The 22815-nt window shown below is 46.6% G+C and overlaps 1 long non-coding RNA gene across 1 annotated transcript; it reads left to right on the forward strand.

The window, feature by feature from the left end:
- Positions 1-10921: 10921 nt before the first annotated feature.
- LOC132594015 (uncharacterized) lies at positions 10922-20047 on the forward strand. Its single transcript, XR_009560131.1, has 5 exons — positions 10922-11627; positions 13346-13450; positions 15563-15652; positions 16406-16497; positions 19407-20047. It is a non-coding gene; the product is annotated as an uncharacterized lncRNA (long non-coding RNA).
- Positions 20048-22815: the final 2768 nt, after the last annotated feature.

Below are 22815 nucleotides of genomic sequence, written 5' to 3' on the forward strand. Positions count from 1 at the left end.
CTGCACCTCCCCTTCCAAGCCTGGTGCAGAGTACGAGGAGATCCAGGCATGGGAATGTCCCCTGTGCTGCCTCAGCATCCTCTGCCTTTCCTAATACCCGAGGTCCCTCTGCTTCCCGCTCTAGACCCCGTGCTCCCAAAACATGCATGCTGGGCTACTGTGATGTAAAATTCCAAAATATAGCTGCTTAAATATGCCAAAATTGATTTGTCCTCCGTGTTGGTGGTCTGTGTGTAACCTCTCGGGGCGAAGGTGTAGACACTCTTTGGAGTTGGGCAGCCAGGGTCCTTTGACCTTGGTGCTCTGTGCCACATGTCTGGAGAGGGCTCACCCCCACGTCCCATCCACATTCTGGCTCAGGGGAAGGGGAGAAGGATGAGGGAAGGGGAAGACACACTTTAGTCCTTCAAAGGGCAACTCCTACAAGATGCCGGATCACTTTTCCTCAAACCTCATTGGCCAGAGCATAGTCAGCACATGACCACATCTAGCTGCAAGAGATGCTGGGAAGTGCAGTCCTTAGCTGGGCAATCCTGTGCTCACCTAATTGCTTCTATTATTATAGCAAAGGAAAATGGCTATTGTGTCCCTACTGATTGGGTCTGTTAAGTTAATTTATCCTCAGCACCAGACTGTAATGAATACACGAGTGAGTAAGTGTATTCTTCAGTTCTGTATCTCTCTCCCCTTGACTAGGATCTCCTCCATTTTTACACAAATATTTAGAATAAGGAATATTTCGGGACTTCCCTGATTAAGACTCCAAACTCCCAATATAGGTGCAACGGGTTTGATCCCTGGTCAGGGAACTAGGATCCCCTATGCGGCATGGCTTGGCCAAAAAAAAAAAGGAATGTTTCTTGAGCACTGACCGTGTAAGTGGTAAGCCCTGAGCTTTTTGATTCCCTTAATCCTCACAACCACGTGACAGGTTCTGTTATCTCTCTTTCCAAGACAAGAGAACAGAGGCACAGAGAGCTCATGTCACTTGCTTCAGGTCACACAGATCACAAGTAGCCAAGCCGAGATTCACACCCAGGCAGGCTGGCTCCAGAGTCTCTGCCCTTAACCATCATGGTAATAACCTCACACATGTGGACACTGGGACTTCCCAGATGGTCACACAACTGTGAGCGGAAGAGCATCTTCCAACATTCATACCTTCCAAGATTCATAGCGTCCATTCACTTACCTCTTCAGATATTGCATAAATACTCGGAATATGCATGTAGCACTTATGTTTAGACACAGTAATGCCACTTAACTGCAACAACAACAAAATCCACAGAAATGGTCGACTGAAGTGAAAATGCACAATGTGAGAGCTGTGAGTTTCCATTTTGTGTGGGGTTTACTGAGGACCATAGCCCAGGAGACAGCCGCTCTGCTCCACAAGGTAGGTAGGAGGTCAGGTTCTGTGTGATTTTGGAGAACGTGTATGTGCAATGACGCACACCGCTTGGTAGAAGGGTACTGTTAGTCACAAGGAACACATATGTCACTTATGATTTTAGCCCTTTTCTAAGTATGAGAAGATACAAGAATAGTGGTTTTTAAAATTTCCTCCTGAAAATATCTAACTCTCTGAAAGCCTTTCTGCCGGTTTTCCCAGAGCATAGAGTACCTCAGCCTGATCTTCACTCTTAATTACTTTCCAGATGTATTGTTGGTATCAACTGAAGCAGTTAATGACTTCATTTTTGTAGAAGTGGGTGGTGGGGAACCTTCTTTTGTTGGCAGTGCCTTCCTCTTGGTCATAAATTCAACCAAGGTTTGGGAGGCATTTTATAGCCAAGTTCTCCCTCAGCGCTAGTAAGGTTTGTTGCTAGCTCAGGCCCGTATTTAACCGCTAGCCCATTCAATGTGTTATTGCTGGACTATGCCCTGTTAATGGTAGCCATACATGTCTCTGGACCACCTATCTTACTAGTCCCTTATGGTCCAGGAGATGGTTCCCTCTTGTTGCTTCTTCCCATATCTAGCATTACACTATTACGATCACTGATCTCACGTGGAACTATATATTTGATCAGTTGTTTCAAGGTGCCTAGGCATCATTATATTTATTGGAGGCTCAGTCACACAATTCTATTTTATTTTTTTTAATATTTATGTATTTATTTTGGCTGCATCAGGTCTTAGCTGTGGCACATGGGATCTTTGTTGCAGCATGCAGGCTTCTTAGTTGCGGCACGCATGCGGGATCTAGTTCCCCGACGAGGGATCAAACCCGGGCCCCCTGCATTGGGAACATGGAGTCTTACCCACTGGACCACCAGGGAAGTCCCAGTCACACAATTCTTAATGCAAGAAATAACAATATTGTAAATAGGCAGAATACAAGCAATATAGCTAGTAGCGTCATAAGTAAATGTTTAAGACAAGAAATTCCAGTAGGTGCAGCCCAGTATATCCCAGGTCGTTTGTCCCTGTCTGTTACATACCAATCACTAACTTTAAGAGAAATGATATATTAGCATCGTTCATAAAGCACCCAGCCCAATTCCCTGTAGTCATTAAGCTGATTATCCTTAGTATGATTTAATTTTCCTCCACATAAGGGAAACCCTTAAATTTCAATGACCATACCCTGATATTTGCAATACAAATTCATCCTGTAACTGAGGGACAGTCGCTCCTAAAAAACAGAAAGTTATATTCTTTGACTGAAATTTTCCTCATTGCTCTGATTGAGCTTGAGTAACTTTTAAAGATGATTCATTTAAAAAATTTATTTTATTAAAGTATAGCTGATTTACAATGTTGTGTTAATTTCTGCTGTACAGCAAAGTGATTCAGTTACACGTATATATACATACTTTTTCATATTCTTTTCCATTATGATTTATCAGAGGATGTATTTATTTATTTATTTATTGCTGTGTTGGGTCCTCGTTGCTGCACGTGGGCTTTCTTTACTTGTGGCGAGAGGGGGCTACTCTTCACTGCGGTGTGCGACCTTCTCATTGCAGTGACTTCTCTTGTTGTGGAGCACGGGCTCTAGGCGTGCAGGCTTCAGTAGTTGAGGCATGTGGGCTTAGTTGCTCCATGGCATGTGGGATCTTCCCCGACCAGGGCTCGAACCCATGTCCCCTGCACTGGCAGGCGGAGTCTTAACCACTGTGCCACCAGGGAAGCCCTATCAGAGGATATTGAATATAGTTCCCTGTGCTATACAGTAGGACCTTGTTGTTTATTCATCCTATATATAACTTGCATCTGCTAATCCAAAACTCCCAATCCATCCCTCCCCCAACCCCCTACCTTTGGCAACCACAAGTCTGTTCTCTATGTCTGTGAGTCTGTTTCATAGATAAGTTCATTTGTGTCATATTTTAGACTCCACATATAAGTGATATCATATGGTATTTGTCTTTCTCTTTCTGGCTTACTTCACTTACTTTGATAATCTCTAGGTCCATCCATGTTGCTGCAAATGGCATTATTTCATTCGTTTTCATGGCTGAGTAGTATTCCATTGCATATAAGTACCACATCTTCTCTATCCACTCATCTGTCGATGGACATTTAGATTGTTTCCATGTCTTGGCTATTGTGAATAGTGCTGCTATGAACATTGGGGTGCATGTATCTTTTTGAATTATAGTTTTGTCCAGCTATATGCCCAGGAGTGGGATTGCAGGATCATATGGCAACTCTATTTTTAGTTTTTTGAGGAACCTCCGTACTGTTCTGTATAGTGGCTGTACCAATTTACATTCCCATCAACAGTGTAGGAGGGTTCCCTTTTCTCCACACCCTCTCCAGCATTTGTTATTTGTAGACTTTTTAATGATGGTTATTCTGACCAGTGAGAGGTGGTACCTTATTGTAGTTTTTATTTGCATTTCTTTACTAATTAGCGATGTTTAGCATCTTTTCATGTGCCTGTTGGCCATCTGTATGAAATATGATTCATTTTTATGGCTATGGTCAGAGCAAGTAGTTTGATTGGCTAAGTGAGGGGGTCCCATCTTGTAATATGAGTAGTGGCCCAAATAAAGCAAAGACAGTACAAAAAAGAAAATTACAGACCAATGAATAAAGGTGTAAAAATCCTCAACAAAATATTAGCAAATTGAATATGATAATATATAAAAAGTATCATACACCAGGATCAAGTGGGTTTTATTCCAGGGATTCAAGCATAGTTCACTATCTGCAAATCAATCATTGTGATACACCACATTAACAAAAGGAAGTCTAAAAGTCACATGATCATCTAACAGACACCAAAAAAGCATTTGGCAAAGTTCAACCTCCGTTCATGATGAAAACTCTGATGAAGGTGGGTATAGAGGGAACATACCTCAACTGAAAAAAGGACATTTATGACAAACCCACAGGGAACATCGTACCAGATGGTGAAAGCTGAAAGCATTTCCTGTATAATCAGGAAGAAGACAAGGATGCCCACCCTCACCACTGCTATTTTACATAGTATTGGAAGTCCTAACCACAGCAGTCAAACAAGAGAAGGAAATAAAAGGCATCCAAATTAGAAGGGAAGAAGTAAAGCTGTCACCATTTGCAGATGATGTGATACTATATACAGAAAACACTAAAGTCTCCACCAAAGCTATTAGAATTACAACAAGGTCCCACTCTATAGCACAGGGAACTATATTCAGTATGTACAGCAAAAATTAACATTGTTAATCGACTATACTTCAATAAAAAATAAATTAGAAAGCTATTAGAACTAATAAATGAATTCAGTGAAGTTGAAGCTTACAAGATTAATATACAAAAATCTGTTGATTTTTATACAATAGTAATGAACTATCACAAAGAGAAACAAGAAAGTAATCCTGTTTAAAATGGCATTAAAAAGAGTAGAATACCTTGGAATAAAGTTAACCAAGGAACTTAAAAACCTATACTCTGAAAACTATAAAACATCGATAAAGGAATTGAAGATGATAAAAAGAAATGGAAAGGTACCCCATGTTCATCATTGGAAGTATTATTATTGTTAAATGTCCATACTAAACAAAGCAAACTAGAGATTTAATGCAATCCCTATCAAAATACCAAAGACGTTTTTTCACAGAACTAAAACAAATACTAAAATTCATATGGAACCACAAAAGATCTTCATTGCCAAAGCAATCTTAAGGGAAAAGAATAGAGCTGGAGTAATAATGCTCACTGACATTGGACTATACTACAAAGCTACAGTAATCAAAACAGCATAATACTGGCACAAAAACATACACATAGATCAATGGAACAGAATAAAGAACCCACAAATAAACCCGCACACATATGGTCAATTAATCTATGACCATAAAAGGGCAAGAATATGCAATGGGGAACAGAAAGTCTCTTCAATAAGTGGTGGTGGGAAATTTACACACTACATATGAAAGAGTAAAATTAGAACATTTTCCCACACCATATACAAAAATAAACTCAAAATGGATTAAGGACCCAAGTGTAAGACCCAAAACCATAAACTTCTGAAAGAGGACAAGGCAGAACACTCTTTGACATAAATCAGAGCAATTTTTTTTTTTGGATCAGTCTCCCAAAGCAGAAGAAATAAAAGCAAAAATAAACAAATGGGACCATATTAAACTTAAAAGCTTTCGCACAGCAAAGGAAACCATCAACAAAATAAGGACACAACCTACTGAATGGGAGAAAATATTTGCGAATGATGTGATGGACAAGGACTTAATTTCTAAAATATACAAAGAGCTCATACAACTCAATGTCAAAAACAAACAAACAACCCAATCAAAAAAAGGGCAAAAGACCTAAATAGAGATTTCCCCAAAGAAGACATACGGATGGCCAACAGGCACACGGAAAGATGCTCAGTATCGCTAATTATTAGAGAAATGTAAATCAAAACTACAATGAAGTATCACCTCATACCGGTCAGAATGACCATCATCAAAAACTCTATAAATAATAAATGTTTATTATTATAAATAATAATAAGTGTGGAGAAAAGGGAACCCTCCTGTGCTCTTAGTCGGAATGTAAATTGGTGCAGCCACTGTGGAAAACAGTATGGAAGTTCCTTAAAAAACTGAAAATAGAGCTACCATATGATCCTGCAATCCCACTCATGGGTATATATATATATATACACACATATATATATTAAAAAAAAGAAAACACTAACTTGAAAAGATACATGTACCCCAGTGTTCATTGCAGCATTATTTACAATTGCCAAGATATGGAAGTGACCTAAGTGTCCAACCCCACATGAATGGATAAAGATGTTATACACATATAACATCTCACACACACACACACACACACACACACACACACACACAAAATGGAATACTACTCAGTCATAAAAAAGAATGAAATTCTGCCATTTGCAACAACGTGGATAGACCTGGAAGATATTAGCCTTAGTGAAATAAGTCAGACAGAGAAAGACAAATACTCCATACTATTACTTATATGTGGCACCTAAACAATAAAACAAACAAATGAACATAACAAAACAGGAACAGACTCACAGATGTAGAAAATAAACTAGTGTTTACCACTGGGGAGGGGAGGAGGGGCAAGATAAGAGTAGGGGGTTAAGAGATACAAATTACTATGTATAAAATAAATAAGCAACAAGGATGTATTATACAGCACAGGGAAATATAGCCATTACTTTGTAATAACTTTAAATGGAGAATAATCTATAAAAATATCGAATCACTATGTTATTCATCCAAAACTAATATATTATATATCAACTATAGTTCAATAAGAAAAATAAATAATGGCCCCAACAGAAGTATAACTTCTTTCTTCTAGAATAAATTTCTTAAGGGCTATCCAATTAGAGTCTTGCACGGGAGAAATCCACCAAGATAACCCAGTAGTAGATGCAGTGGATGTGGGTAACTGACCATAAACCCAACGACTGGAATAATCTTTAAACTCTGCATAGGATTGTGCTAATGATAGCAAAACATTTCATTCACATGCGAAAGTCCTCACAATCAAAAAACAGTATAAATAATCATACGAGTCAGGTCTGGCATCTTGGGATAGCCGTCTACTTCTGATGCCATCTTCTTTTTGTCCTGGTCTGAATATAATTTCTCCTGTGTTTGAGCATCGTTGTGAGATGAGGTTGAGGTCAGCAGTCCTCTGCATAGACCAGTCATATTCCACCTGCAGTATCTACAGATTTGGATGGTTTCCTCTCTTCTCAAGGACTCCAACGTGTCTTGAGATTCCTCCACCTACTAGGAGGTATCCTTCCTTATTTACCTGGTAGTGTTGCTGGGAACTCTGAAGCAAGGTGCCAGGTTATTTTTCCAAGGGGCTTTATGGCTCCATAAAGTTCACCTTGGTTCTTTAAAGCTGTCTAGTCATATCTGATTCTCTGCATATTCTTAAATATGACATGCCAGTCAAAGCAATGGTAATAAAACAAGTGTTTCCATTTATGTCCTGTTACAAGGAGAATAGATTCTTATTGAACTTATGCAAATAACTATGTTGTCATAAAACTAAGAATACTAAGAGTTTCCAAATGCTGGAAGGATCAGGTAGAGAGAAAATATAAATGTTTCTGCTTACAAAGGTGTAATTTACCAAATTGCTGTCATAATTAGTTGAAAGTGAAATGCTTCCTTATGTCTAGAAAACAAAAATTAGAAGCCAGTGATATTTCAGACAAAAAGCCATAAAAATTAAAAACATATTCATCCCTTCACTGAGTCCTATGGAACTAATCCTTGTTGATCTTAATCTTGTGTTAACAATTTATGAAGTCATCAGGTTTTCCATTTGAATTCTTTAATTTCTTACCCAGTTCAGTGGTATGATTCGAAAGTTATCAGAAATCTGTATCTGTCAAAAAGACATTTCAATGTAAACAAATTAAACATAAAGTTCAAAACAGTCTCTCAGGCCCGCCAGGCACATGTCAGTGGCCAGATGTGGCCAGAGGCTACCGTACTGGACACTGCAGATACAGAGCTTTTCCATGGGCACAGAAGGGTCTGTCTCAGGACTGCTTTAGATCTCTTACATTATCAGAATTATTACACACCATTGCCCCCAGAAAGTGAGGATGTGGGCTTGGTGCTGTGAGACACTGAAGAAGCACAGCCAGACAGAGCATCTTATCAATGGCTCTTGGAGACTCCTGGCTCCATGCACGGTCCTCTGGGCAGTTTGAGTCTCAGGGTGGCCAGTGCCCTGCCCGCAGGACAACCCCTCTGCCTGGGGCAGATTAACCAGTCGGTTGCTGATAATGTTGGCTAAATGCTAACATTTCCTGGGCACTTTCCACCTGTCAGGTATGGTGCTGAGCACTTTACATAGATGATCTCATTTACCCTCCACCAGAGTCCTAGGAAATAGGAACTAATATGATCCCCAATTTGTAGGAGAGAAGAACAAGCTCATGAGAGCTTTTTAAAAAAGATCATTATTTCAGGTTTTGAACATAAATCAAGGCTCTATGGCTATTTTTTATATTACACTTTTTCAACTTCACGGGATTCAAATTTTCACAAACTATATCTTTAAAAAATAAAGTATAGCTGTTTTCATTTCTGCCCAAACTGCCCCTTTTCCAGGAGCGGCTTGGCTTTATCTACTGTAGGAGCTGGCACAGAAAATTCTCTTGGTCAAGGGTGGGCAGACTCTGGCCATCCAGCCCACAGCCTGTTGTGTAAATAAGGGCTGTTGTCACAAGTACACCCATTCCTTACCTAACGTCTGGGCTGCTTTCATGCAAAGTCTTTTAGCTGCGACAGAGACTTATTGGTTCAGAAAGGCTAAAATATTTGCTATGAGACCTTTGACAGAAAAAGGTAACTGACTGCTGCTTCTGAATACCTTCAGGATACATAAATAAGATTGAGCCAAAGGGTGTGCTAGGGACTGGATGTGGAAGACCAAGGAGTGGTGGGCGTCCTTTTTTTTTTCCTTTTGGCCACACTGTGCAGCATGCAGGGTTGAATCCATGCCCCCTGCATTGGGAGCACAGAGGCTTAACCACTGGACCACCAGGGAAGTCCCTGTGGGGGGCGTCTTGAATGACTTCATGAATTCTGGCTTGAGCCACTGGAGGTGCTGGGTTCCAAGTTGAGGATGACTTGGGAGGGACAGAAGTAGGATGATAAGGGTTCATTTAATTTTGGACGTGTTAAGTTGAATTATAGCCAGATAAGCCTTAGCAAGCGCAGGGAGTGTGCATTAAATCTACAAATATTTAATTGACCTTCGTGTCTGTCTGGTTTTTCAAATTACCTTAATATTCACCCATTCCCTCTTGTCCAGGAATCTGGCACTGCCCAGTGAGTTCTGATCTGCAGGTCAAGCTTGAAACTTGATAGTCAATTAAGTCATTCATTCATTTATTCCAAAATCTTTTACTGACACCATAAATAAAGTCAAAATTTGAATAAGAAATGGATCAAAAGTACATTCAGTACACATTACAGAGGAAAGATCAATATCCTTAATATATAAAGAACACTTACAAATAGATAAGAAAAAGACCAATGACCCAATCAAAAATTGGTGAGATATATGAAAAGGTAATTCATAGTAAAGAAATGAAACTGCTTCTAACCATGTTTTCACCCAGCAGTTGGTAAAGATTAAAAAATATGTTCAAAAAATAATAAGAAATGTGTTCATATACTGACTTGGCCTCTCCAAATGCATTGTTAGTTGGGTTCTCATCTGGCACTCTTTGCATAGAGCACTTTGGCAATAGCTGTCCCCAAATTTGAAATGCACATACGCGCTGATGCAATTCTTTCAGTTCTAAAACCTATCCTGAGACGCTTCCAGTTGTGTGCAATGACACATTTTCAAGGAAGGTCATTCCAGTAGTGTTATTAGTAAGAAAAAACCAGAAGGCACCCAACTATCCAGTCTTAGGAGACTTGGTTAAACAAATCATGGTAAAGTCATTCAGGGGAATAGTCTACCACCATCAAAAAGAATGAGGCAGTTCTGTATGGACTGATATGGCAAGATTTCCAAAATATATTCGTTAGCTAAAAAAAGAAAACAAAAGCAAGAGTGTGTATAGTAGGATATCATTTATGTAAAAAAAGAAACAGGTGGCTAGTGGCAGATGAAATATATTTTTTATATACACACGTGCATATACATGTATAATTAAACCTATAAATTAACATATAATTAAGCATACAAATAAATGAATAAATATTTATCTCTGAAAGCATAGATAAGAAATCAGTTAATGCCAGTGGGGATTAGTCTAAGGAGGGAACACGGTGGGGAGAGCTGGAGGAGAAGGAGACATACTCTTTTCCATATGTTTTATCCTGTTGGAAGTTTTCACCACCCTTGCAGAAACCAAAGTTCCTCTACATCCACTTCCCCTTTCTTCCAGGACATTAGAACCCTGAATCTCAGCTGGGATATTGCTACCTGAACGAAGGACAGCATTTCTCACCTATTGTGCTGGTAGTCCGTTTGATTAAGGTCTGGCCAGTGAGGCATAGGGTAAGGACCATCCTTACCAGACAGCCCAGGTGGGGTGTGTTTCTGCACCTGTGTGCCCATCCGCAAGTGAGTCTCAATTGTTACCAGCAGACCTGGGAGGCTGAGGCGTTATCTCGGGGGTTTTGAAGGTATGCAATTGTGAGTAGCAGTGAGTGTGTGGGCGTCTGGGAGAGGGGTCACCGCTTGCCTGGGGGTCACTGTGCTTCTGATGATACTGCAGGACCAGCCCCCAGCCCCCAGTAACCGCTTCCCCCGACCCAAGCATCCAGGCCCTTGTGTCTCTGCTGCTCAGAAGCATAACTTGAGGCTCTTCCCTGTCAACCCGCACCTCCCTTCTCCTGGAAGACCTGGTCCAGGACAGAAGGCTAGACTTGTTGGGGAGGGGCGCTGGGGGGAGGACGGCTATCTGGGGCCCAATTGGAAAGCCCAGCAACAGAGACAGTGATGGAGGGAAGCTGGGGTCAGAGAGGAGGTGCAGGACCAGGATTTCCAGTCCTCAAACCCTGACAATATTATACTTTGTTTCAGGCGCTGTTTCAGTCACTGGACCTGAGTATCTATGTGGACAGGAAAGGGGCGGTGGTCGTGAGCGGCTCCTTTCGCGCTTTTGTCTTGCGCGTCCCCGGGCACGTTTTCTGGACCCCCTGCAGGATGCCAGGGACCAGCACTGAGCTAGCCCGCCCCGCCCCTGCCCCCCGGGAAGCCCGCGCCAAGTCACAACCCGGGAGGGGAGGGCAGTCCCGCCGCTGCCGCTCTGAAGGGTCTGCGCCATCTGTGCGAGTGCGCAGTAGGGGGCGGGGGGCGGCGGGGTGGCGCTGTGGGGTCTCCGCGGGGAGGGCTGGGGCGCCCAGCCAAGATGCGCGGGTGCGTTCTTGGCAATAGGGCGCAGGAGCTGCTGACTAGGAGCCCCTGAGACCAGATGGTGTGCGCGCTGTGGAGCCCCTTGAGGAACCCGCGTCTCCCCTGAGGGCGGCCAGAGTCCTCAGACCCTTCTCAGCCTCGGGGCGACTCCTGGTCCGAGGATTTCTCGGGCCACTGAGAGGACAGAAAACTGGAGGGGACCGAGGAGGACTGGGCTGTCCGGGTTAGGGGATGGCTGGGACTCCTTCCAGGTCAGGTGGAAGAGGAACAGGGTTCCGGTCCCGAGATTTTAGGAGGTAGGAGGGTCAGATCTGGGGACTTCGTAGTTTGATGGAGGAGGCGGGAGGTATGGGAGTGGGACACTGGATAGATCAGTTGGGGGTCGGGGGCTAGTTACCGAATTGACTGAATAGAACGTAGGAAAATGACTTGGGTGGGGGGGAGTCCAGAGGGCATTTGGGGAGTGGGGAGGGTCGTGAAGCCCCTCCGGAAGCTTTTGGGGGAGCCAGAGGAAGCTTGTGAGAAGGGCGCTTGGAAAAGGGTTTTCGAGCCTCCAGCGATTTTGCGCGCCCGTGCCTGCCTGAGGGTGGTGGCTGGGAGCTTGCCGGGGGCGTGCATCTTGGAGGGGCAGCCTCTGGGGTATGGGCCCTGGGTGAGACCTAGGGCCGGTCCTGGGTGTCAGCCAGAGGGGATCATGTGTCTGGAGGGTGATTTTCAGCTTTGAGATGTGTCTGCAGATGTGTTTGTGTCTTTATGCCCTGCTTTCCAAAGTATTTGAAAATATGTGTTTCTACAAGTGTGTGTGTGTGTGTGTGTGTGTGTGTGTGTGTGCGCGTCTATGTCTGCCTGGGGTGTCTGCTGTTTCGAGCTCTGTAAATCTGAATCTGTGTGTTTGTGTGTGTGGATCTGTGAGTGGGTGGCATTGTTTCTAAAAGGCCTGCAAGCTGAGGGGGTGTCTCTGATTTTCTAGGAATGTCTGTGACTGCAGTGTGGGTGTGTGTCTGCAGTGTGTGTGTGTGTCTGTGTGTGTGCACGACTGGGTGTTGCTGAGCTTTTGGATGGATTTCCGCATATTTGTCTGTCTGATCTGCTAGTAGGTCTCAATGTTTTCAAGCCTACAAGGCTGAAGGAGTGATTCTGAGGTTTAACGTGAGCCATTGTGAGTAGGAGCTGGGGGGCGTCCAAAGCAGAGTGACAGGGGGCATCTGAGGTGAGAGGCTACTGGGGGGTTGGGTCCCCAGGTGAGACTGAGGGTGGACTCTGGGGTGTCAGGCAGAGGAGGTCTGAGTATCCCATAGGGTGCCCTTTGAGCTTTAAGTGTGCAGGCGTGTGTGTCCTGCGTGTGTGTGTGCCTGGTGTGCCCAGTATTTGAAGCTGTGTGTATATGCACATTTGTGTGTGTGTGTGTGTGTGTGTGTGCGTGCACGTGCCTGAGTGTTACTGAGCCTCAGGTTGTGTTACTGCCCATTTGTGTGTATTTGAGGGTCTACAAGTGGGTCTTAATTTGTACAAGTAGAACACCGAGGCCGAAGGGGTGTCTCTGAGTTTCTCAAAGTATCCCACTGTGAGTAGGAGTGTGAGTCCTGGGCAGGAGGCCACCTCGTGGGAGGGAGTCATTGTGCGCCTGATGGTCCTGCAGGACCCACCCTGTCCCCCAGCCACCCCCAAGGGGTCCCCAGGCCCCAGTGCCTCTGATGCATGAGCCTCTGTGCCTTTCCTAGGAAGGCCTGGCCTGGGCAGTGGGGGAGGAGCGCTGGGGGAGCAGACGGATTCTGAGGCCCAGTAGGAACCCCTCAGTAACAAGGATAGTGATGCTGGCAGGCTGGGGGCCTTCGTGGAGGAAGAGGCCCCCGACCCTCCCCCCTAAAAATACAATTGTAGCCAACACTCTGACGCCTGTGCTGGTGTCAGAGACTGTTTTAACCACCTGACTTGTGCTTGGGGGCGGGGGTTGGGGGTTTGTGCGTGTTGCTGAGCGACTCGGCCCCGTTCATTCACGTGAGTTTGTCCACAGATTCCCTGGACATCTCCGGAGCCAGCGCTGCTCGGGCGCCAAGGACAAGCACTGAGCAAGCCCGCCCGCTCCTGCCAAGGGGCGCAGATAGACCCGGGTCTGGAGGTCAGTCCCACGGCCGCAGCTCTGAAGGGTCGGCGCCGTCAGGGCGGGGGCGCAGCGAGGGGCGGGGTGCGGGGGGAGGGTGGCGGCCGGATGGCGCTGCAGGGTCTCCGCGGGGAGGGTGGGGCACCAGGCAGGATGCGCGGGTGCGTTCAGGGCAATGGGGCGCAGAAGCTGCTTTCTAGGAGCCCCTGAGGCCCGATGGTGCCCACGGTGGGGCCCCTTCTGGAACCCGCGTCTCCCCTGAGGGCAACCCATGTCCTCACGCCCTTTGAGCCTCGGGGAAAGTCAGGGTCCTATGATTTCTCTGGCCACTAGCTGGAGAGGAGACTGGAGGGGACAGAGGAGGCTGGGGTGTCAGTAGTAGGGGTGGCGGGGACTCCGTCCAGGACAGGTGGAGGAGGAGCCCGGGTCCTGGTCCCGAGATTTTAGGGGGTAGGACGGGCAGACGGGGGACTCCGTAGTTGGATGGAGGAGGCGGGAGGTATGGGGGGGTGCTGTAAGGACACTGGAATGGTCGGGGGGCGGTCAGGGGGCCAGGTACAGAATTGGCCAAAGAGAACATAGGAAAACTATCTGGGGGGAATCCAGAGGGGAGTTTTGTGGACAACTTGGGGCAGGGAGCCTTTTAGAGGCGTTTGGGGGTCCGCTGAGGACACATATGATGATTCGCTGATGAATAAGGTGATTGCAAATGCAAAAGTGTTTTTGAGCCTCCAGTGATTCTGGGGGCTCATGTCTGGCTGCAGGTGGGGGCAAGACCTGGCCCAGAACCAGGGCCTGGATGGGTGGGGGAGGGGCGCTGCAGGAGATCAGAGGTCAGAGGCCAGGTTGGAAGGTCCTGGCATCAGGGACAGTGATGCAGGGAAGGTGGGGGTGGGAGAGGAGGTGGAGGAAGAGGCCTCCTAACCGCCCTCCCCCCCACCAATAACAACAGAGTTGGATCCAACACATAAACTGCCTGACTGTGTGTCAGGCTGTGTTCTCAATACCGGACATGTGTTTAATCGTATTCAACCCTCCTGTTTAATCATTCATTGTCCTTATGTCTATGGAGGGGACACCTGACCGCACAAGAGGTTAAATACCCGCTGAATCGGGGCTTGTTAGGTAAAATGCAGGATGCATACTTCAATTTGAACTCCAGACAAACAAAGAATTACCTTCCAGTGTAACCATGTCCCAGATATTTCTTGCCTCTACTTAAACATAACTTGGCAAAATAAATAAAGGGTGATTTTTTTATGTAGACCCGTCCCATGCAGTGTTTGGGAGCTACTTATACTAAAGTATGGTTTGTGTATCTGAAATTCAAATCTCAGTTTGCTGTGTGTTTCTTGTAATCTTGTTGTTAAATCGGGCGAGCTTGATCCTTGAGGTCTCTCCGCTCGTGACTGGAAGGCTGGAACCCCCCAGTGCACCCTCCAGACACACTGGCCCAAGTCCTGCCCAGGGTAAAGCTGGGGTGGAGGCGGGGTCCCAGGACCCCTCAGCTGAGCCTGCTGCTAGGCACCCTTGCTGCAGTGCTGGCCGCTCGCTCCCCAGGGGCTGTGGTGAGGGGTCTGTGGACCGGCCCCCTCATCTTCACAGCAGTCCTGAGAGGCATCCTGTACCAGAAGAGGCCCCCGAGGACAGGGAGGAGGGGTCCTGGTCTGTACTACTTGGTCAAGCTATCTTGTAGCCTTAGGACAGGGCTGGAATATGGCACTGAGAATGCTGACCATGAGTGCACTTATTTAGTGCCTACTGTATGCCAGACTCCAGAGGCCCTTTTGATACTCAGTTAACTATCATGTTCACCTCCAGTGTCCCAGCACTTTGTGTCATAATTTTTCTATTCTTAAAGAGGCATAAACCCCACACCCATGATCCCTGCCCTTGCCCTTGCCAGGCACCATGGCCATCGCTCTCCCCACATCACACACTGGGCCTTGGAAGCCACTCTAGGAGGGAGGCATTGCCAACACTTCCCCTTGGATGTTGGGGACCTGGAGACTTGGGGAGGGGATGGAGCTGTCTGAGTCCATCTAACATCTGAGAGCAGTGCTGGGGTTCACACCCGGGCCATCTGGGTCCCCAGCCCAGGCACTGACTGCTCTGGTCTCCTGTCCATAGGGAGCACCTGTAGTGTCACGATGCTACCTCTCAGCACCATCGAGGACCAGGAAATGGAGGAGGTGCAGACCAAGCCACCGGAGAAAGGAGGTGAGACACACATGGGCTGGAAAACTGTGCGCAGGTGGCAGTGGGCAGGGTCTCCAGGGCACGGCTGATGAGGAAGTGTTGACCCTGAAGACTGATTCCAACCCCAAATATCTCCCACTGGCTCCTCTTGGGGAGGGCGGGCCCTGAACTGCCCCCGGTAGTTCTATCTTACATGATGATAGTACAACATCAAAACTAGCCCATGGCTATTGGCACAATCCATGTGTATTTTTCCATGTATTTCATCACATGTGTAGTGGCCTGTAACAATCATACAGGAGACAGAAAATACCTGACCATTTCCTGCAGAGGCATCCCCACAGGCAGCTGCATATCAGCTGTCCCTTCCTCCTGGACACGAGCTCCCCAGGGTGCCACTATCTCCAGAGTCCCCTGTTGTCTTACCCCAGCCCCTTCACTCACTGACCTGCCCTCTCTGTTCCATTTGGGCCTTCAGGATGCAATTTAATGCATGTCTGCAGGCAATGCTGTGCAACCTCCAGCAAGTGTCCTAACCTCTCTGTGCCTTCGTTTCCTCTCTAATGTTGGATTAATATACTACCCATCTCAGAGACTTATTATGAAGAACCAAATAAGATAATCCATGTAAAATACTTAAAAGCATGCTTCACACATAGCAAGTACGCCACACATATTAGCTCTTGTCAATGGTTTCATGATGAAGATCTTATTACTGAGTTTCTCAAGCCACAGAGGGCAAGATGGCCTCACGAGTCTTTCCTCCTCCCTCAGCCCGGCCTTCTGAGAACCCTGGTGGGGCACCAAAGAAGCCCCCCAGAAAGAATGCAAGAGTGTCAGCCAGACGGGTGCCGATCTGTCCCATGGTAAGCCTGTTTGCTTCCTCCCTTTCACCAGAAGCCCTTGGGTCTGAGCTCAGGCACATCTGCCACCCCCTCTGCCCAGCAGAGACCCTTGGGTGGCTCGGTGCCCCTTGTGCCCTTGAGGATGTAGCCCCAGCTCTGGGGGATGGTTTTCTTAGAGTTGCTGCCCTCTTTCCTGCCTTCTTTTCTTTCCTAATTCCTGCCTCTGCTCCAATGTCACCTCCTCCATGAAGCCTCCCTTGCTCACTTTGGCCTCATTTCTCTCTAACCCCTTGCTTTGCTCAGTTTCCTCAGCGTTATTATTGCTACCTGAGGGCACACCTGTATCTGTGTGTTCATCATCTGTGTTCCCTACTCGAGTGGTTCTTGGGGAGCAGCAACCTCCTCTGTTGTTCAATGACGTATCCCCCTGCCTAGAACAGATGTAACCAGCGTTAGGCACTGTATACACATGAGCTGATTAAATGGAGGAATGAATTAGGGAACAGTCCCTCCTGCGTAGGCAGCTGTGGCTTTGTCCACCTGGACACCATTCCTCCTTCTGCTACTAACACCCTTGATTTTTCTTGGGGGACCACCTGTCTCCATGCCCTTCGGATGAATCTGATCCCATCCTCAGACCAGCTCCAGGTATGCCCCTGACCAATCAGAGCCGGCAATGCCAAGGTCCCCCGTGATTGTTCCAGGCTGGGCACGTGGCTCACTGTGGCCAATGAGGCGTCTGCTCTGTGTCTGGGATCCTTAACAGGTGGGGGCGGAGTTTGGAGCGGCCCTGATGGGGAACCAGGGGTGCCACGGGGAGAGGTCAGGGGAGGCACAGGGTGAGGATGCTCGCAAGAACACGTTTCCTATTAGTGCCTGCAGCAGTCCCAGGGAGGCCTCTCTAGAAATGTTATTAGAAAAGAATGTAAGAGTCACAGATTTTGCAAAGCAGTACAGAGATCATCCAAATTCACCAATTTTTAGCACTTTTTCTATTTTCGTGCATTCAGCCCTGATACACACTTTCATCTTATCTCTGTCCACATTCCAGTTTTGATAGTTTGCTACATGCTGTCTGCTTGGTGTTCTTTTTCCTCCTACACAAGGTCTGGTCTAGGGCAGGTATTGTGCCTAGTAATGTATCTTTACTTCTCTTAAAAGCTAGAAAATCTCCTCAGCCTTTCTTTCTTTCTGAAGATTTTGAAGTCCAGAGTCACACCCCGCCCCATATTCATGTTTTATTGGGTTTATTTTTTACTATTTCCCCATGAATGAGTTCCAGCATAGCTATAATCTCTGGAATACCACCTAAGTGATGCCGCGTCATTCTCATGACATCACATCGAGATGCACCCTAGGTCTGTCTGCCGTCACTGGTGATATGAATTTTGATCCATTCAACCAAGATGCTTGTCCCATTTCTCCACTTAATAATTTCTGATTTTCTTATTTCTCCATGTAACTAACTAATAAGAAATCATTGGAGAGACACTTGTAGATGAACCAAATAACCTAGAAGCAGAGACCATTCTGATTGGTCCTTTCAGGTCCTGTGCTCACCACTGAACCAAGCATCCGCTGAGGAGATGCAGGACCCCAGTTGCCCCAGCCTGGGTCACATGCCCATGGGAGTGTGAGGGGTTGAAGGTCCCTACCTTTCGCCAACCCCGAGAACAGAAGCATGGGATGCAGCAGTGATTCTCAACCAGAGGTGTTCCCCAGGGGACACCTTCAGTGTCTGGAAACACTCTCGTTTGTCACAATTGAAGGGGTGATGCTGCTGGCATCTGGTGGGTAGAGACCAGGGATGCTGGTCAACGTCCTGCAATGTCCAGGACGTCCCCCCCGACCCCTGCAAGAAGGATCTGGACCCACAGTGTCACTAGTTTGGAGGGTAGGTAACCCGGAAATAGGGGAAAGGACGATTCTGCACAGGTGATTACACTGAGTGGAGGGAAAGCCTTCCTGTCCACCCTGAGCCTCCCAGCCGGGAGTGCCAGCCTGGTGAAGCTGAGAGCACAGACTCCAGAGTCGCAGTGCTGGCTTCAAATCCGGCCTCAGCCACCACGAGCTGTGGGACCCGGAACCAGTTCCTGAACTTCTCTGAGCCTCGGTTTCCTCATCTGTGAAATACGGCAGTAGGAACACCTCCCTCACAGGGTTACTACGAGGATTAAGTGAGTTCACATTTGTGCTGTGCTTACAACGGTGCCTGGGATATAAGTATCTGTCACATGAATGATGGGAGATGTCTGTCCCCTGAGGAGGTTATATACTCACTTCTAATCCTGACTGCCTGATATCCCCCGCCTCCATGTCTGATCATAAAGAGTGAGAAAACTTACTGGTACCTCCCTACCTCCGTTACCTCATCTGTAGGATGGAGAAATAAGAACAGAGGCCACCTCTTGAGGATTAAATGGAACCTGACATGTCATTCATGCAGCAGAGTAAATACTCAATAACCACTGGGTAGAAATAATAGTCCTCTCAGAAATTACTGCAGCTACATACTGCCAGCACCGTGGGAGACACTTTATATTGAAAGGAAGTGTTTAATTTTTTTAGGAAAGCAGATGGTTTTAAGAAAGCAGCAAAGCAAACGTTGTCACAGCTAACGGGTTTCCAGCTCTCAGTAAGTGGCAAACATTGTTAAATTTAAAGATCCTTTTCTAGGATTACCTTGTTCAGTCCTCACACTCCTCTATGAGAGAGCAGTTATTTTTATTCCTTTATACAGAAATGTAAACTGAGGCCAGGGAAGGTCAGGATGCTTGACCCAGGATCCCCAGCTGTACGTGGCCAAGTAGGAATGCAACCCTAGGTGGGCTGCCCCTGAGTGCACGTGCTCAGCCCCCAAACTAAGGGTGACTGGACACTACCTAGGCACTAACATTCTATTCCTTCGTCTCTGTTCTCTGTCCTTCCAGCCAAGTGTTTGCTTCACCTTTTACATGGAATCGAATGACTCTGACTTTGAATCACAATCTTCTTCTGAAACTTCGAAACCTGGTTCAAAGCGCACCTCCCCTTCGAAGCCTCGTGCAAAGTACAAGGAGATCAAGGCGTGGGAATGTCCCCTGTGCTGCCTCAGCATTCTCTACCTTTCCTAATACCTGAGGCTCCTCTGCTTCCCACCCTAGACCCCGTGCTCCCAAAACACACTTCCTGGGCTACTCTGGTGTAAAACTCCAAAATACAGCTGCTTAAATATGCCACAGTTGATTTCTCTCTGATGGTGATTGTGTGTAAACTTCCGGGGGGAAGTGTTACAAACTGGTGGATTTGGGCAGCCAGGGTCCTTCAACTTTGTTGCTCTGTGCCACCTGGCTGGAGAGGGCTCACCCCCCACACCCAGTCCACATTCTGGGTCAGGGGACGGGAGAGGGGAAGAGGGAAGGGGAAGACACACTTTAGTCCTTCAAAGGGCAACTCCTTCAAGATGCCCAGATCACTTTTCCTCAAACCTCATTGGCCAGAGCATAGTCACATGACCACATCTAGCTGCAAGAGATGCTGGGAAGTGCAGTCCTTAGCTGGGCAATCCTGTGTCACCTACTAGCTTCTATTATTACAGCAAAGGAGAATGGATATTGTGTCCACCGCTGACCAGGTCTCTTATGTTAATTTAGCCCCGGCACCAGGCTGTGATGAATACATGAGTGAATAAATGTACTCTTCAATACTGTCTCTCTCTCCCATTGACTAGGATCTCCTCCATTTTTACACAAATATTTAGAATGATGAACCTTCGAGCACTGACCATGTGGTAGGCACTGAGCTAATGTCTTTACACATTTTGATCCACTTAATTCTCACAACCATATGGCTGGTTCTGTTATTATCCATCTTTCCAAGAGAAGAGAACAGAGGCACAGAGAGTTCATGTCACTTGCTTCAGGTCACACAGATCATAAGTAGCCAAGCCGAGATTCACACCCAGGCAGGCTGGCTCCAGAGTCTCTGCCCTTAACCATCATGGTAATAACCTCACACATGTGGACACTGGGACTTTCCCAGATGGTCGCACAACTGTGAGTGGAAGAGCATCTTCCAACATTCATACCTTCCAAGATTCATAGCGTCCATTCACTTACCTCTTCAGATATTGCGTAAATACTCGGAATATGCATGTAGCACTTATGTTTAGACACAGTAATGCCACTTAACTGCAACAACAACAAAATCCACAGAAATTGTCGACTGAAGTGAAAATGCACAATGTGAGAGCTGTGAGTTTCAGTTTATTTGGGGACTTACTGAGGACTATAGCCCAAGAAGCAGCCTGTCAGAGAGCTCTGAGGAACTGCTCCAAAAGGTAGGTAGGAGGTCAGTTTCTGTGTGATTTTGGAGAAGGGGTCCATGCAGTCAAGTACACACCTCATTACAAGGCTACTGTTGGTTGGGATGAACGGACATATCAGTTAATGTGTTTAGTGCTTTTCTAAGTATGGGAAGATGCAAGAATCTTGGTTCATAGTATTTTTTTCCTGAAAATATCTAATTATCTGAGGGCCATTTCTGCCACTTTCCCCAGAGCATAGAGTGCCTCACCCAGGTCTTCACCCTGAATTCCTTTCAGGGTGAACTGTAGGTGGTATGGAATGGTGGGCAGCATCCTTTAGTTGGCAAACTTCAGGAGCAAAGCCACAAGGGGTCGTGGAGGTGTCTCTGCTGAGGTTTCTGGGCTCCTCCAGATGCCTGGTGGATGCTGGTCCTCAGCTCACCCAGGCTGGCTTCTCTTGGGGCACTGGGGAGACCTGGCCCTGCTCCAAGTATCTTTCATCCTCCAGCAGGCTTGCCTGGTCACGTTCATCCTCATGGCAGGGGTAAAGATGCAAGAGAGAAACAAATACCAGTTTCACAAGTACTTTTCAAGCTTCTGCTTGAATCACATTTTGCCAGCATCCCTTTGGCCAAAGCAATTCCATGGCCAAGTGCAGATTCAGAAGAGGAGGACACTAAACACTTAGGGGGCTGCAGGTTTGGACATGGGGGAGGGTAAAAAACTGGGGCCATGTTTGCAACCTACCACAAGGCAGGATTGTGATCATATCCCCAACCTGCATTGGCTCCCACCTGTTAGAACACAAGAGGATTCACCAGCCAGGCACCTGGGAGGGAAGCCAGGAATGTGGGAGAACCTTCACCTGCCAGGTGGCCCTTCTCAAGCGTCAGAAAAGTCTCTGGGAGGATATGTTATCAGTGTGAGGGATGAGGAAAGACTTCCTGCGTATGCCAAGTGTTCAGAGTCATCAGAGCATGCTTCCCAGATAGAAACCCTACAGGTGTCCTGAGTGTGGGAAAGCTTTCCCCAAGACCCACCTCCTAATAATCACGGGAAATTCCACATGGCTGGGAAGCCGTGTGCATGCACCAAAGGTGGGGTCCTTCGGGCAGGTCTCCTCCCTGACGCACCACCAGAAAATTCATGTTGGAAAAGACTGTAAACTCTCCCAGTGTGAAAAGACCTTTAGCTGGAATGCACGCAAAACCCCCCAGTGCAGGTAAAATGAGGGAACCTCTGTGGGTGGAATTTTCCTTCATTTCTCCTCAGAAGTTTTCTGGTAGATCAGAAGTTCTCATTTGGGGTGATACTCCACTGCCCCTCCTGGAACTTCTCCACAATGTAGGGATATTATGGTTGGTCCAACGTGGTGGTGCTACTAGGCTCTCATGGGCAGGGGCCAAGGATCCTCTACACCTCCCCCAATGCACAGGCACAGCCCCTGCACAAGGAATGTTCTGGCCCCAAACGTCAATAGCGATACTATGGGAAACTGCATTTGAGAAGGAATTCAGTTTAATTTTCTTGCCCACAGCAAAGTAACCATGAACTTCATATGGCTACTTCAACGTAAAGGAGTCAAACATAAATAAAATTTGGAACAGAGTTTCTCAGCTTCTCCAGGCAAGTTTCGGTGGCCAAATGTGCTCAGGGGCTACCATACCGGACCCTGCAGGTGCAGAACATTTCCACGGGCACAGAAGGGTCTGTCTCAGGACTGCTTTAGATCTCGTAGGCTATCAGAATTATCACAAACTGTATCCCCCAGAAAGTGAAGATGTGGGCTTGGTGCTGTGAGACACTGAAGAAGCACTTCAGACAGAGCATCTTATCAATGGCTCTTGGAGACTCCTGGCTCCATGCACGGTCCTCTGGGCAGTTTGAGTCTCAGGGTGGCCAGTGCCCTGCCCGCAGGACAACCGCTCTGCCTGGGGCAGATTAACCAGTCGGTTGCTGATAATGTAGATAAATGCTAACATTTCCTGGGCACTTTCTACCTGCCAGATATGGTGCTGAGCACTTTATATAGATGATCTCATTTACCCTTCACC

This window comes from Globicephala melas, chromosome 19, assembly GCF_963455315.2.
Source record: "Globicephala melas chromosome 19, mGloMel1.2, whole genome shotgun sequence".
Classification (NCBI taxonomy): domain Eukaryota; kingdom Metazoa; phylum Chordata; class Mammalia; order Artiodactyla; family Delphinidae; genus Globicephala; species Globicephala melas.